Raw genomic sequence first — 14,976 nt, forward strand, 5'->3', positions numbered from 1 at the left:
CATTAGTTAGTTCCACTCCTAATAAAAAACGCTTCAACTCGGTGAGATAAGCACTTTTTAAATGAATTGCAATATCTTTTTAACCTGTGATTGGATTACACTGAATTTGACATATATTGTGCAGAATGATGTCCTAAACAACAAATTTCAACAGAAGAAATAGCTTGAAGAAATTCATCAGTTGTTTCTACTCCCAATCAAAAACGCTTCAACTCAGTGAGATAAGCACTATTTGACCGAATGGCTATATCTTTTGAAGTTGTAGCTGGATTAAACTGAATTTGACATATATTGTGCAGAATCATGTCCTAGAAAATATATTTCAACAGCAGAAACCAGCTTGGTGAAATTCATTAGTTATATCCACTCCGAATAAAAAAAGCCTCAACTCGGTGAGATAAGCACTTTTTGAACGAATGGCTATATCTTATGAATCTGTGATGGGATTACACTGAATTAGACATATATTGTGCAGAATCATGTCCTAAACAACATATTTCAACAACATAAACCAGTTGATGAAATTCATCAGTTATTTCCCCTCCGAATCAAAAACGCTTCAACTCAGTGAGATAAGCACTTTTTGACCGAATGGCTATATATTTTGTACTTGTAGCTGGATTATACTGAATTTGACATATATTGTGCAGAATCATGTCCTAAACAACATATTTCAACAACAGAAACAAACTTGATGAAATCATTAGTTATTTCCACTCCGAATCAAATACGCTTCAACTCGGTGAGAAAAGAACTTTTTGACCGAATGGCTATATCTTTTGAACTTGTAGCTGGATTATACTAAATTTGACATATATTGTGCAGAATCATGTCCTAAACAACATAATTCAACGGCAAAAACAAGCTTGATGAAATTCATTACTTATTTCCACTCCTAATCAAAAACGCTTCAACTTATCGAGATAAGCACTTTTTGACTGAATGGCTATATCTTTTGAACTTGTAGCTGGATTACACTGAATTTGACATATAATGTGCATATTCATTTCCTAAACAACATATTTCAACAGCTGAAATCAGCTTGGTGAAATTCATTAGTTATTTCCACTCCTAATCAAAAACGCTTCAACTCGGTGAGATAAGCACTTTTTGACCGAATGGCTATATCTTTTGAATTTGTAGCTGGGTTACACTGAATTTGACATATATTGTGCAGAATCATGTCCTAAACAACATATTGCAACAGCAGAAACCAGCTTGATAAAATTCATGAGTTATTTCCACTCCTAATCTAAAACGTTTCAACTCGGTGAGATAAGCACTTTTTGACCGAATGGCTATATTTTTTGTACTTGTTGCTAGATTACACTGAATTTGACATATATTGTGCAGAATCATGTCCTAAACAACATAATTCAACGGCAGAAACCAGCTTGATGAAATTCATTAGTTATATCCACTCCGAATCAAATACGCTTCAACTCGGTGAGATAAGCACTTTTTGAAAGAATGGCTGTATCTTATGAATCTGTGATGGGATTACACTGAATTAGACATATATTGTGCAGAATCATGTCCTAAAAAACATATTTCAACAACATAAACCAGTTGATGAAATTCATCAGTTATTTCCCCTCCGAATCAAAAACGCTTCAACTCAGTGAGATAAGCACTTTTTGACCGAATGGCTATATCTTTTGAACTTCTAGCTGGATTACACTGAATTTGACATATATTGTGCAGAATCATGTCCTAAACAACATATTTCATCAGCAGAAACCGCCTTGATGATATTCATTGGTTATTTCCACTCCAAATCAAAAACGCTCCAACTCGGTGAGATAAGCACTTTTTGAACGAATGGCTATATCTTTTGAACTTGTTGCTGGATTACACTGAATTTGACATATATTGTTCAGAATACTGTCCTTAACAACATAATTCAACGGCACAAACCAGCTTGATGAAATCATTAGTTATTTCCACTCCGAATCAAAAACGCATCAACTCATTGAGATAAGGACTTTTTGACCGAATGGCTATATATTTTGAACTCGTAGCTGGATTACACTGAATTTGACATATATTGTGCAGATTCATGTCCTAAACAACATATTTCATCAGCAAAAACCAGCTTGAAGAAATTCATTGGTTATTTCCACTTCTAATGAAAAACGCTTCAACTTGGTGAGATAAGCACTATTTGAACGAATGGCTATATCTTTTGAACTTGGGGCTGGATTAAACTGAATTTGACATATATTGTGCAGAATCATGTCCTAAAAAACATATTTCAACAGAAGAAACCAGCTGGATGAAATTCATTTGTTATTTCCACTCCTAATCAAAAACGCTTCAACTCGGTGAGATAAGCACTTTTTGACCGAATGGCTATATCTTCTGAACTTGTTGCTGGATTACACTGAGTTTGACATATATTGTGCAGAATCATGTCCTAAACAACATAATTCAACAGCAGAAACCAGCTTGATGAAATTCATTAGTTATTTCCACTCCGAATAAAAAATGCCTCGACTCGGTGAGATAAGCACTTTTTGAACAAATGGCTATATCTTATGAATCTGTAATAGGATTACACTGAATTAGACATATATTGTGTAGAATTATGTCCTAAACAACATATTTCAACAGTAGAAACCAGCTTGCTGAAATTCTTTAGTTATTTCCACTCCGAATCAAAAACGCTTCAACTCGGTGAGATAAGCACTATTGGACCGAATGGCTATATCTTTTGAACTTGTAGCTGGATTACACTGAATTTGACATATAATCTGCATATTCATTTCCTAAACAACATATTTCAACAGCTCAAATCAGCTTGGTGAAATTCATTAGTTATTTCCACTCCTAATCAAAAACGCTTCAACTCGGTGAGATAAGCACTTTTTGACCGAATGGCTATATCTTTTGAATTTGTAGCTGGGTTACACTGAATTTGACATATATTGTGCAGAATCATGTCCAAAACAACATATTGCAACAGCAGAAACCAGCTTGATGAAATTCATGAGTAATTTCCACTCCTAATCTAAAACATTTCAACTCGGTGAAATAAGCACTTTTTGACCGAATGGCTATATTTTTTTGTACTTGTTGCTAGATTACACTGAATTTGACATATATTGGTCAGAATCATGTCCTAAAAAACATATTTCAACAACATAAACCAGTTGATGAAATTCATCAGTTATTTCCCCTCCGAATCAAAAATGCTTCAACTCAGTGAGATAAGCACTTTTTGACCGAATGGCTATATATTTTGTACTTGTAGCTGGATTATACTGAATTTGACATATATTGTGCAGAATCATGTCCTAAACAACATATTTCAACAACAGAAACAAACTTGATGAAATCATTAGTTATTTCCACTCCGAATCAAATACGCTTCAACTCGGTGAGAAAAGCACTTTTTGACCGAATGGCTATATCTTTTGAACTTGTAGCTGGATTATACTAAATTTGACATATAATGTGCATATTCATTTCCTAAACAACATATTTCATCAGCAAAAACCAGCTTGATGAAATTAGTTGGTTATTTCCACTCCTAATCAAAAACGCTTCAACTTGGTGAGACAAGCACTATTTGAACGAATGGCTATATCTTTTGAACTTGGGGCTGGATTAAACTGAATTTGACATATATTGTGCAGAATCATGTCCTAAAAAACATATTTCAACAGAAGAAACCAGCTGGATGAAATTCATTTGTTATTTCCACTCCTAATCAAAAACGCTTCAACTCGGTGAGATAAGCACTTTTTGACCGAATGGCTATATCTTTTGAACTTGTTGCTGGATTACACTGAATTTGACATATATTGTGCAGAATCATGTCCTAAAAAATATATTTCAACAGCAGAAACCAGCTTGATGAAATTCATTAGTTATTTCCACTCCGAATAAATAATGCCTCAACTCGGTGAGATAAGCACTTTTTGAACAAATGGCTATATCTTATGAATCTGTAATAGGATTACACTGAATTAGACATATATTGTGTAGAATTATGTCCTAAACAACATATTTCAACAGTAGAAACCAGCTTGCTGAAATTCTTTAGTTATTTCCACTCCGAATCAAAAACGCTTCAACTCGGTGAGATAAGCACTATTGGACCGAATGGCTATATCTTTTGAACTTGTAGCTGGATTACACTGAATTTGACATATAATCTGCATATTCATTTCCTAAACAACATATTTCAACAGCTCAAATCAGCTTGGTGAAATTCATTAGTTATTTCCACTCCTAATCAAAAACGCTTCAACTCGGTGAGATAAGCACTTTTTGACCGTATGGCTATATCTTTTGAATTTGTAGCTGGGTTACACTGAATTTGACATATATTGTGCAGAATCATGTCCTAAACAACATATTGCAACAGCAGAAACCAGCTTGATGAAATTCATGAGTTATTTCCACTCCTAATCTAAAACATTTCAACTCGGTGAGATAAGCACTTTTTGACCGAATGGCTATATTTTTTTGTACTTGTTGCTAGATTACACTGAATTTGACGTATATTGTGCAGAATCATGTCCTAAACAACATAATTCAACGGCAGAAACCAGCTTGATGAAATTCATTAGTTATATCCACTCTGAATAAAAAAAGCCTCAACTCGGTGAGATAAGCACTTTTTGAAAGAATGGCTGTATCTTATGAATCTGTGATGGGATTACACTGAATTAGACATATATTGTGCAGAATCATGTCCTTAAAAACATATTTCAACAACATAAACCAGTTGATGAAATTCATCAGTTATTTCCCCTCCGAATCAAAAACGCTTCAACTCAGTGAGATAAGCACTTTTTGACCGAATGGCTATATCTTTTGAACTTCTATCTGGATTACACTGAATTTGACATATATTGTGCAGAATCATGTCCTAAACAACATATTTCATCAGCAAAAACCCGCAGGATGAAATTCATTAGTTATTTCCACTCCGAATCAAAAATGCTTCAACTCGGTGAGATAAGCACTTTTGGACCGAATGGCTATATCTTTTGAATTTGTAGCTGGATTACCCTGCATTTGACATATATTGTGCAGAATCATGTCCTAAACAACATATTGCAACAGCAGAAACCAGCTTGATGAAATTCATGAGTTATTTCCACTACTAATAAAAACGCCTCAACTCGGTGAGATAAGCACTTTTTGAACAAATGGCTATATCTTATGAATCTGTGATGGGATTACACTGAATTTGACATATATTGTGCAGAATCATGTCCTAAACAACATATTTCATCAGCAAAAACCAGTTGATGAAATTCATTAGTTAGTTCCACTCCTAATAAAAAACGCTTCAACTCGGTGAGATAAGCACTTTTTAAATGAATTGCAATATCTTTTTAACCTGTGATTGGATTACACTGAATTTGACATATATTGTGCAGAATGATGTCCTAAACAACAAATTTCAACAGAAGAAATAGCTTGAAGAAATTCATCAGTTGTTTCTACTCCCAATCAAAAACGCTTCAACTCAGTGAGATAAGCACTATTTGACCGAATGGCTATATCTTTTGAAGTTGTTGCTGGATTAAACTGAATTTGACATATATTGTGCAGAATCATGTCCTAAAAAATATATTTCAACAGCAGAAACCAGCTTGGTGAAATTCATTAGTTATATCCACTCCGAATAAAAAAAGCCTCAACTTTGTGAGATAAGCACTTTTTGAACGAATGGCTATATCTTATGAATCTGTGATGGGTTTACACTGAATTAGACATATATTGTGCAGAATCATGTCCTAAACAACATTTTTCAACAACATAAACCAGTTGATGAAATTCATCAGTTATTTCCCCTCCGAATCAAAAACACTTCAACTCAGTGAGATGAGCACTTTTTGACCGAATGGCTATATATTTTGTACTTGTAGCTGGATTATACTGAATTTGACATATATTGTGCAGAATCATGTCCTAAACAACATATTTCAGCAACAGAAACAAACTTGATGAAATCATTAGTTATTTCCACTCCGAATCAAATACGCTTCAACTCGGTGAGAAAAGCACTTTTTGACCGAATGGCTATATCTTTTGAACTTGTAGCTGGATTACACAGAATTTGACATATATCGTGCAGAATCATGTCCTAAACATCATATTTCAACAGCAGAAACCAGCTTGGTGTATTTCATTTGTTATTTCCACTCCGAATCAAAAACGCTTCAACTCGGTGAGATAAGCACTATTGGACCGAATGGCTATATCTTTTGAACTTGTAGCTGGATTACACTGAATTTGACATATAATGTGCATATTCATTTCCTAAACAACATATTTCAACAGCTGAAATCAGCTTGGTGAAATTCATTAGTTATTTCCACTCCTAATCAAAAACGCTTCAACTCGGTGAGATAAGCACTTTTTGACCGAATGGCTATATCTTTTGAATTTGTAGGTGGGTTACACTGAATTCGACATATATTGTGCAGAATCATGTCCAAAACAACATATTGCAACAGCAGAAACCAGCTTGATGAAATTCATGAGTTATTTCCACTCCTAATCTAAAACATTTCAACTCGGTGAGATAAGCACTTTTTGACCGAATGGCTATATTTTTTTGTACTTGTTGCTAGATTACACTGAATTTGACATATATTGTGCAGAATCATGTCCTAAACAACATAATTCAACGGCAGAAACCAGCTTGATGAAATTCATTAGTTATATACACTCTGAATAAAAAAAGCCTCAACTCGGTGAGATAAGCACTTTTTGAAAGAATGGCTGTATCTTATGAATCTGTGATGTGATTACACTGAATTAGACATATATTGTGCAGAATCATGTCCTAAAAAACATATTTCAACAACATAAACCAGTTGATGAAATTAATCAGTTATTTCCCCTCCGAATCAAAAACGCTTCAAATCAGTGAGATAAGCACTTTTTGACCGAATGGCCATATATTTTGTACTTGTAGCTGGATTATACTGAATTTGACATATATTGTGCAGAATCATGTCCTAAACAACATATTTCAACAACAGAAACAAACTTGATGAAATCATTAGTTATTTCCACTCCGAATCAAATACGCTTCAATTCGGTGAGAAAAGCACTTTTTGACCGAATGGCTATATCTTTTGAACTTGTAGCTGGATTATACTAAATTTGACATATGATGTGCATATTCATTTCCTAAACAACATATTTCATCAGCAAAAACCAGCTTGATGAAATTCATTGGTTATTTCCACTCCTAATCAAAAACGCTTCAACTTGGTGAGATAAGCACTATTTGAACGAATGGCTATATCTTTTGAACTTCGGGCTGGATTAAACTGAATTTGACATATATTGTGCAGAATCATGTCCTAAAAAACATATTTCAACAGAAGAAACAGGCTGGATGAAATTCATTTGTTATTTCCACTCCTAATCAAAAACGCTTCAACTCGGTGAGATAAGCACTTTTTGACCGAATGGCTATATCTTTTGAACTTGTTGCTGGATTACACTGAATTTGACATATATTGTGCAGAATCATGTCCTAAAAAATATATTTCAACAGCAGAAACCAGCTTGATGAAATTCATTTGTTATTTCCACTCCGAATAAAAAATGCCTCAACTCGGTGAGATAAGCACTTTTTGAACAAATGGCTATATCTTATGAATCTGTGATAGGATTACACTGAATTAGACATATATTGTGTAGAATTATGTCCTAAACAACATATTTCAACAGTAGAAACCAGCTTGCTGAAACTCTTTAGTTATTTCCACTCCGAATCAAAAACGCTTCAACTCGGTGAGATAAGCACTATTGGACCGAATGGCTATATCTTTTGAACTTGTAGCTGGATTACACTGAATTTGACATATAATGTGCATATTCATTTCCTAAACAACATATTTCAACAGCTGAAATCAGCTTGGTGAAATTCATTAGTTATTTCCACTCCTAATCAAAAACGCTTCAACACGGTGAGATAAGCACTTTTTGACCGAATGGCTATATCTTTTGAATTTGTAGCTGGGTTACACTGAATTTGACATATATTGTGCAGAATCATGTCCAAAACAACATATTGCAACAGCAGAAACCAGCTTGATGAAATTCATGAGTTATTTCCACTCCTAATCAAAAACGCTTCAACTCGGTGAGATAAGCACTTTTTGAACAAATGGCTATATCTTTTGAATTTGTAGCTGGATTACACTGAATTTGACATATATTGTGCAGAATCATGTCCTAAACAACATATTGCAACAGCAGAAACCAGCTTGATGAAATTCATTAGTTATATCCACTCTGAATAAAAAAAGCCTCAACTCGGTGAGATAAGCACTTTTTGAAAGAATGGCTGTATCTTATGAATCTGTGATGGGATTACACTGAATTAGACATATATTGTGCAGAATCATGTCCTTAAAAACATATTTCAACAACATAAACCAGTTGATGAAATTCATCAGTTATTTCCCCTCCGAATCAAAAACGCTTCAACTCAGTGAGATAAGCACTTTTTGACCGAATGGCTATATCTTTTGAACTTCTATCTGGATTACACTGAATTTGACATATATTGTGCAGAATCATGTCGTAAACAACATATTTCATCAGCAAAAACCCGCAGGATGAAATTCATTAGTTATTTCCACTCCGAATCAAAAATGCTTCAACTCGGTGAGATAAGCACTTTTGGACCGAATGGCTATATCTTTTGAATTTGTAGCTGGATTACCCTGCATTTGACATATATTGTGCAGAATCATGTCCTAAACAACATATTGCAACAGCAGAAACCAGCTTGATGAAATTCATGAGTTATTTCCACTCCTAATAAAAACGCCTCAACTCGGTGAGATAAGCACTTTTTGAACAAATGGCTATATCTTATGAATCTGTGATGGGATTACACTGAATTTGACTATATTGTGCAGAATCATGTCCTAAACAACATATTTCATCAGCAAAAACCAGTTGATGAAATTCATTAGTTAGTTCCACTCCTAATAAAAAACGCTTCAACTCGGTGAGATAAGCACTTTTTAAATGAATTGCAATATCTTTTTAACCTGTGATTGGATTACACTGAATTTGACATATATTGTGCAGAATGATGTCCTAAACAACAAATTTCAACAGAAGAAATAGCTTGAAGAAATTCATCAGTTGTTTCTACTCCCAATCAAAAACGCTTCAACTCAGTGAGATAAGCACTATTTGACCGAATGGCTATATCTTTTGAAGTTGTTGCTGGATTAAACTGAATTTGACATATATTGTGCAGAATCATGTCCTAAAAATATATATTTCAACAGCAGAAACCAGCTTGGTGAAATTCATTAGTTATATCCACTCCGAATAAAAAAAGCCTCAACTCGGTGAGATAAGCACTTTTTGAACGAATGGCTATATCTTATGAATCTGTGATGGGATTACACTGAATTAGACATATATTGTGCAGAATCATGTCCTAAACAACATTTTTCAACAACATAAACCAGTTGATGATATTCATCAGTTATTTCCCCTCCGAATCAAAAACGCTTCAACTCAGTGAGATAAGTACTTTTTGACCGAATGGCTATATATTTTGTACTTGTAGCTGGATTATACTGAATTTGACATATATTGTGCAGAATCATGTCTTAAACAACATATTTCAACAACAGAAACAAACTTGATGAAATCATTAGTTATTTCCACTCCGAATCAAATACGCTTCAACTCGGTGAGAAAAGCACTTTTTGACCGAATGGCTATATCTTTTGAACTTGTAGCTGGATTATACTAAATTTGACATATATTGTGCAGAATCATGTCCTAAACAACATAATTCAACGGCAAAAACAAGCTTGATGAAATTCATTACTTATTTACACTCCTAATCAAAAACGCTTCAACTTATCGAGATAAGCACTTTTTGACTGAATGGCTATATCTTTTGAACTTGTAGCTGGATTACACTGAATTTGACATATAATGTGCATATTCATTTCCTAAACAACATATTTCAACAGCTGAAATCAGCTTGGTGAAATTCATTAGTTATTTCCACTCCTAATCAAAAACGCTTCAACTCGGTGAGATAAGCACTTTTTGACCGAATGGCTATATCTTTTGAATTTGTAGCTGGGTTACACTGAATTTGACATATATTGTGCAGAATCATGTCCAAAACAACATATTGCAACAGCAGAAACCAGCTTGATGAAATTCATGAGTTATTTCCACTCCTAATCAAAAACGCTTCAACTCGGTGAGATAAGCACTTTTTGAACAAATGGCTATATCTTTTGAATTTGTAGCTGGATTACACTGAATTTGACATATATTGTGCAGAATCATGTCCTAAACAACATATTGCAACAGCAGAAACCAGCTTGATGAAATTCATCAGTTGTTTCCACTCCTAATCTAAAACGTTTCAACTCGGTGAGATAAGCACTTTTTGACCGAATGGCTATATTTTTTGTACTTGTTGCTAGATTACACTGAATTTGACATATATTGTGCAGAATCATGTCCTAAACAACATAATTCAACGGCAGAAACCAGCTTGATGAAATTCATTAGTTATATCCACTCCGAATAAAAAAAGCCTCAACTCGGTGAGATAAGCACTTTTTGAAAGAATGGCTGTATCTTATGAATCTGTGATGGGATTACACTGAATTAGACATATATTGTGCAGAATCATGTCCTAAAAAACATATTTCAACAACATAAACCAGTTGATGAAATTCATCAGTTATTTCCCCTCCGAATCAAAAACGCTTCAACTCAGTGAGATAAGCACTTTTTGAAAAAATGGCTATATCTTATGAATATTTGATGGGATTACACTGAATTAGACATATATTGTGCAGAATCAAGCCCTAAAAAACTTCATTCAACGGCAGAAACCAGCTTGATGAAATTCATTTGTTATTTCCACTCCTAATAAAAAACGCATCAACTCGGTGAGATAAGCACTTTTTGACCGAATGGCTATATATTTTGAACTTGTAGCTGGATTACACTGAATTTGACATATATTTTGCAGAATCATGTCCTAAACAAAACATTTCATTAACAAAAACCAGCTTGATGAAATTCATTTATAATTTCCTCTCCGAATCAAAAACGATTCAACTTGGTGAGATAAGCACTGTTTGACCGAATGGCTATATCTTTTGAACTTGTTGCTGGATTACACTGAATTTGACATATAATGTGCATATTCATTTCCTAAACAACATATTTCAACAGCTGAAACCAGCTTGATGAAATAAATGAGTTATTTCCACTCCTAATCAAAAACGCTTCAACTCGGTGAGATAAGCACTTTTTGAACAAATGGCTATATCTTTTGAATTTGTAGCTGGATTACACTGAATTTGACATATATTGTGCAGAATCATGTCCTAAACAACATATTGCAACAGCTGAAACCAGCTTGATGAAATTCATCAGTTATTTCCACTCCTAATCTAAAACGTTTCAACTCGGTGAGATAAGCACTTTTTGACCGAATGGCTATATTTTTTGTACTTGTTGCTAGATTACACTGAATTTGACATATATTGTGCAGAATCCTGTCCTAAACAACATAATTCAACGGCAGAAAACCAGCTTGATGAAATTCATTAGTTATTTCCACTCCTAATCAAAAACGCATCAACTCATTGAGATAAGCACTTTTTGAAAGAATGGCTCTATATTTTGAACTTGTGGCTGGATTACACTGAATTTGACATATATTTTGCAGAATCATGTCCTAAACAACATATTTCAACATCAAAAACCAGCATGCTGAAATTCATTTATAATTTCCACTCCGAATCAATAACGATTCAACTCGGTGAGATAAGCACTGTTTCACCGAATGGCTATATCTTATAAATATGTAATGGGATTACACTGAATTAGACATATATTGTGCAGAATCATGTCCTAAACAACATATTTCATCAGCAAAACCAGCTTGATGAAATTGATTTATAATTTCAACTCCGAATCAAAAACGATTCAACTCGGTGAGATAAGCACTGTTTGACCGAATGGCTATATCTTATGAATCTGTAATGGGATTACACTGAATTAGACATATATTGTGCAGAATCATATCCTAAACAAAATATTTCAACAGCAGAAACCAGCTTGATGAAATTCATTAGTTATTTCCACTCCGATTCAAAAACGCTTCAACTCGGTGAGATAAGCACTTTTGGACCGAATGGCTATATCTTTTGAACTTGTTGCTGGATTACACTGAATTTGATATATATTGTGCAGAATCATGTCCTAAAAAAACATAATTCAACGGCAAAAACCAGCTTGATGATATTCATTGGTTATTTCCACTCCTAATCAAAAACGCATCAACTCATTGAGATAAGCACTTTTTGACCGAATAGCTATATATTTTGAACTAGTAGCTGGAATACACTGAATTTGACATATACTGTGCAGAATCATGTCCTAAACAACATATTGCAACAGCAGAAACCAGCTTGATGCAATTCATGAGTTATTTCCACTCCTAATCAAAAACGCCTAAACTCGGTGAGATAAGCACTTTTTGAACAAATGGCTATTTCTTATGAATCTGTGATGGGATTACACTGAATTTGACATATATTGTGCAGATTCATGTCCTAAACAACATATTTCATCAGCAAAAACCAGCTTGATGAAATTCATTAGTTAGTTCCACTCCTAATAAAAAACGCTTCAACTCGGTGAGATAAGCACTTTTTAAATGAATTGCAATATCTTTTTAACCTGTCATTGGATTACACTGAATTTGATATATATTGTGCAGAATGATGTCCTAAACAACAAATTTCAACAGAAGAAATAGCTTGAAGAAATTCATCAGTTGTTTCTACTCCCAATCAAAAACGCTTCAACTCAGTGAGATAAGCACTATTTGACCGAATGGCTATATCTTTTGAAGTTGTAGCTGGATTAAACTGAATTTGACATATATTGTGCAGAATCATGTCCTAAAAAATATATTTCAACAGCAGAAACCAGCTTGGTGAAATTCATTAGTTATATCCACTCCGAATAAAAAAAGCCTCAACTCGGTGAGATAAGCACTTTTTGAACGAATGGCTATATCTTATGAATCTGTGATGGGATTACACTGAATTAGACATATATTGTGCAGAATCATGTCCTAAACATTATATTTCAACAACATGAACCAGTTGATGAAATTCATCAGTTATTTCCCCTCCGAATAAAAAACGCTTCAACTCAGTGAGATAAGCACTTTTTTACCGAATGGCTATATCTTTTGAACTTCTAGCTGGATTACACTGAATTTGACATATATTGTGCAGAATCATGTCCTAAACAACATAATTCAACGGCAGAAACCAGCTTGATGAAATTCATTAGTTATTTCCACTCTTAATAAAAAACGCATCAACTCATTGAGATAAGTACTTTTTGACCGAATGGCTATATATTTTGTACTTGTAGCTGGATTATACTGAATTTGATATATATTGTGCAGAATCATGTCCTAAACAACATATTTCAACAACAGAAACAAACTTGATGAAATCATTAGTTATTTCCACTCCTAATCAAAAACGCTTCAACTCGGTGAGATAAGCACTTTTTGAACAAATGGCTATAAATTTTGAATTTGTAGCTGGATTACACTGAATTTGACATATATTGTGCAGAATCATGTCCTAAACAACATAATTCAACGGCAAAAACAAGCTTGATGAAATTCATTACTTATTTCCACTCATAATCAAAAACGCTTCAACTTATCGAGATAAGCACTTTTTGACTGAATGGCTATATCTTTTGAACTTGTAGCTGGATTACACAGAATTTGACATATATTGTGCAGAATCATGTCATAAAAAAAATGTTTCAACAACAGAAACCAGCTTGATGAAATTCATTAGTTATTTCCAATCCGAATCAAAAACGCCTCAACTCGGTGAGATAAGCACTTTTTGAACAAATGGCTATATCTTATGAATCTGTGATGGGATTACACAGAATTAGACATATATTGTGCAGAATCATGTCCTAAACATCATATTTCAACAGCAGAAACCAGCTTGGTGTAATTCATTTGTTATTTCCACTCCGAATCAAAAACGCTTCAACTCGGTGAGATAAGCACTTTTTGAACGAATTTATAATATCTTTGAACCTGTGATGGGATTAAACTGAATTTGACATATATTGTGCAGAATCATGTCCCAAACAACATATCTCAACAGCAGAAACCGCCTTGATGATATTCATTGGTTATTTCCACTCCAAATCAAAAACGCTCCAACTCGGTGAGATAAGCACTTTTTAAATGAATTGCAATATCTTTTTAAGCTGTGATTGGATTACACTGAATTTGACATATATTGTGCAGAATGATGTCCTAAACAACAAATTTCAACAGAAGAAATAGCTTGAAGAAATTCATCAGTTGTTTCTACTCCCAATCAAAAACGCTTCAACTCAGTGAGATAAGCACTATTTGACCGAATGGCTATATCTTTTGAAGTTGTAGCTGGATTAAACTGAATTTGACATATATTGTGCAGAATCATGTCCTTAAAAATATATTTCAACAGCAGAAACCAGCTTGGTGAAATTCATTAGTTATATCCACTCCGAATAAAAAAAGCCTCAACTCGGAGAGATAAGCACTTTTTGAACGAATGGCTATATCTTATGAATCTGTGATGGGATTACACTGAATTAGACATATATTGTGCAGAATCATGTCCTAAACAACATATTTCAACAACATAAACCAGCTGGAAGAAATTCATTAGTTATTTCCACTCCTAATAAAAAACGCTTCAACTCGGTGCGATAAGCACTTTTTGACCGAATGGCTATATCTTTTGAACTTGTAGCTGGATTACACTGAATTTGACATATTTTGTGCAGAATCATGTCCTAAAAAATATATTTCAACAGCAGAAACCAGCTTGATGAAATTCATTAGTTACTTCCACTCCGAATAAAAAATGCCTCAAC

This window comes from Fistularia commersonii, unplaced genomic scaffold (genome assembly GCF_037954325.1).
Source record: "Fistularia commersonii isolate RoL2024-O1a breed Wild unplaced genomic scaffold, RoL_Fcom_v1.0 HiC_scaffold_39, whole genome shotgun sequence".
Classification (NCBI taxonomy): Eukaryota; Metazoa; Chordata; class Actinopteri; order Syngnathiformes; family Fistulariidae; genus Fistularia; species Fistularia commersonii.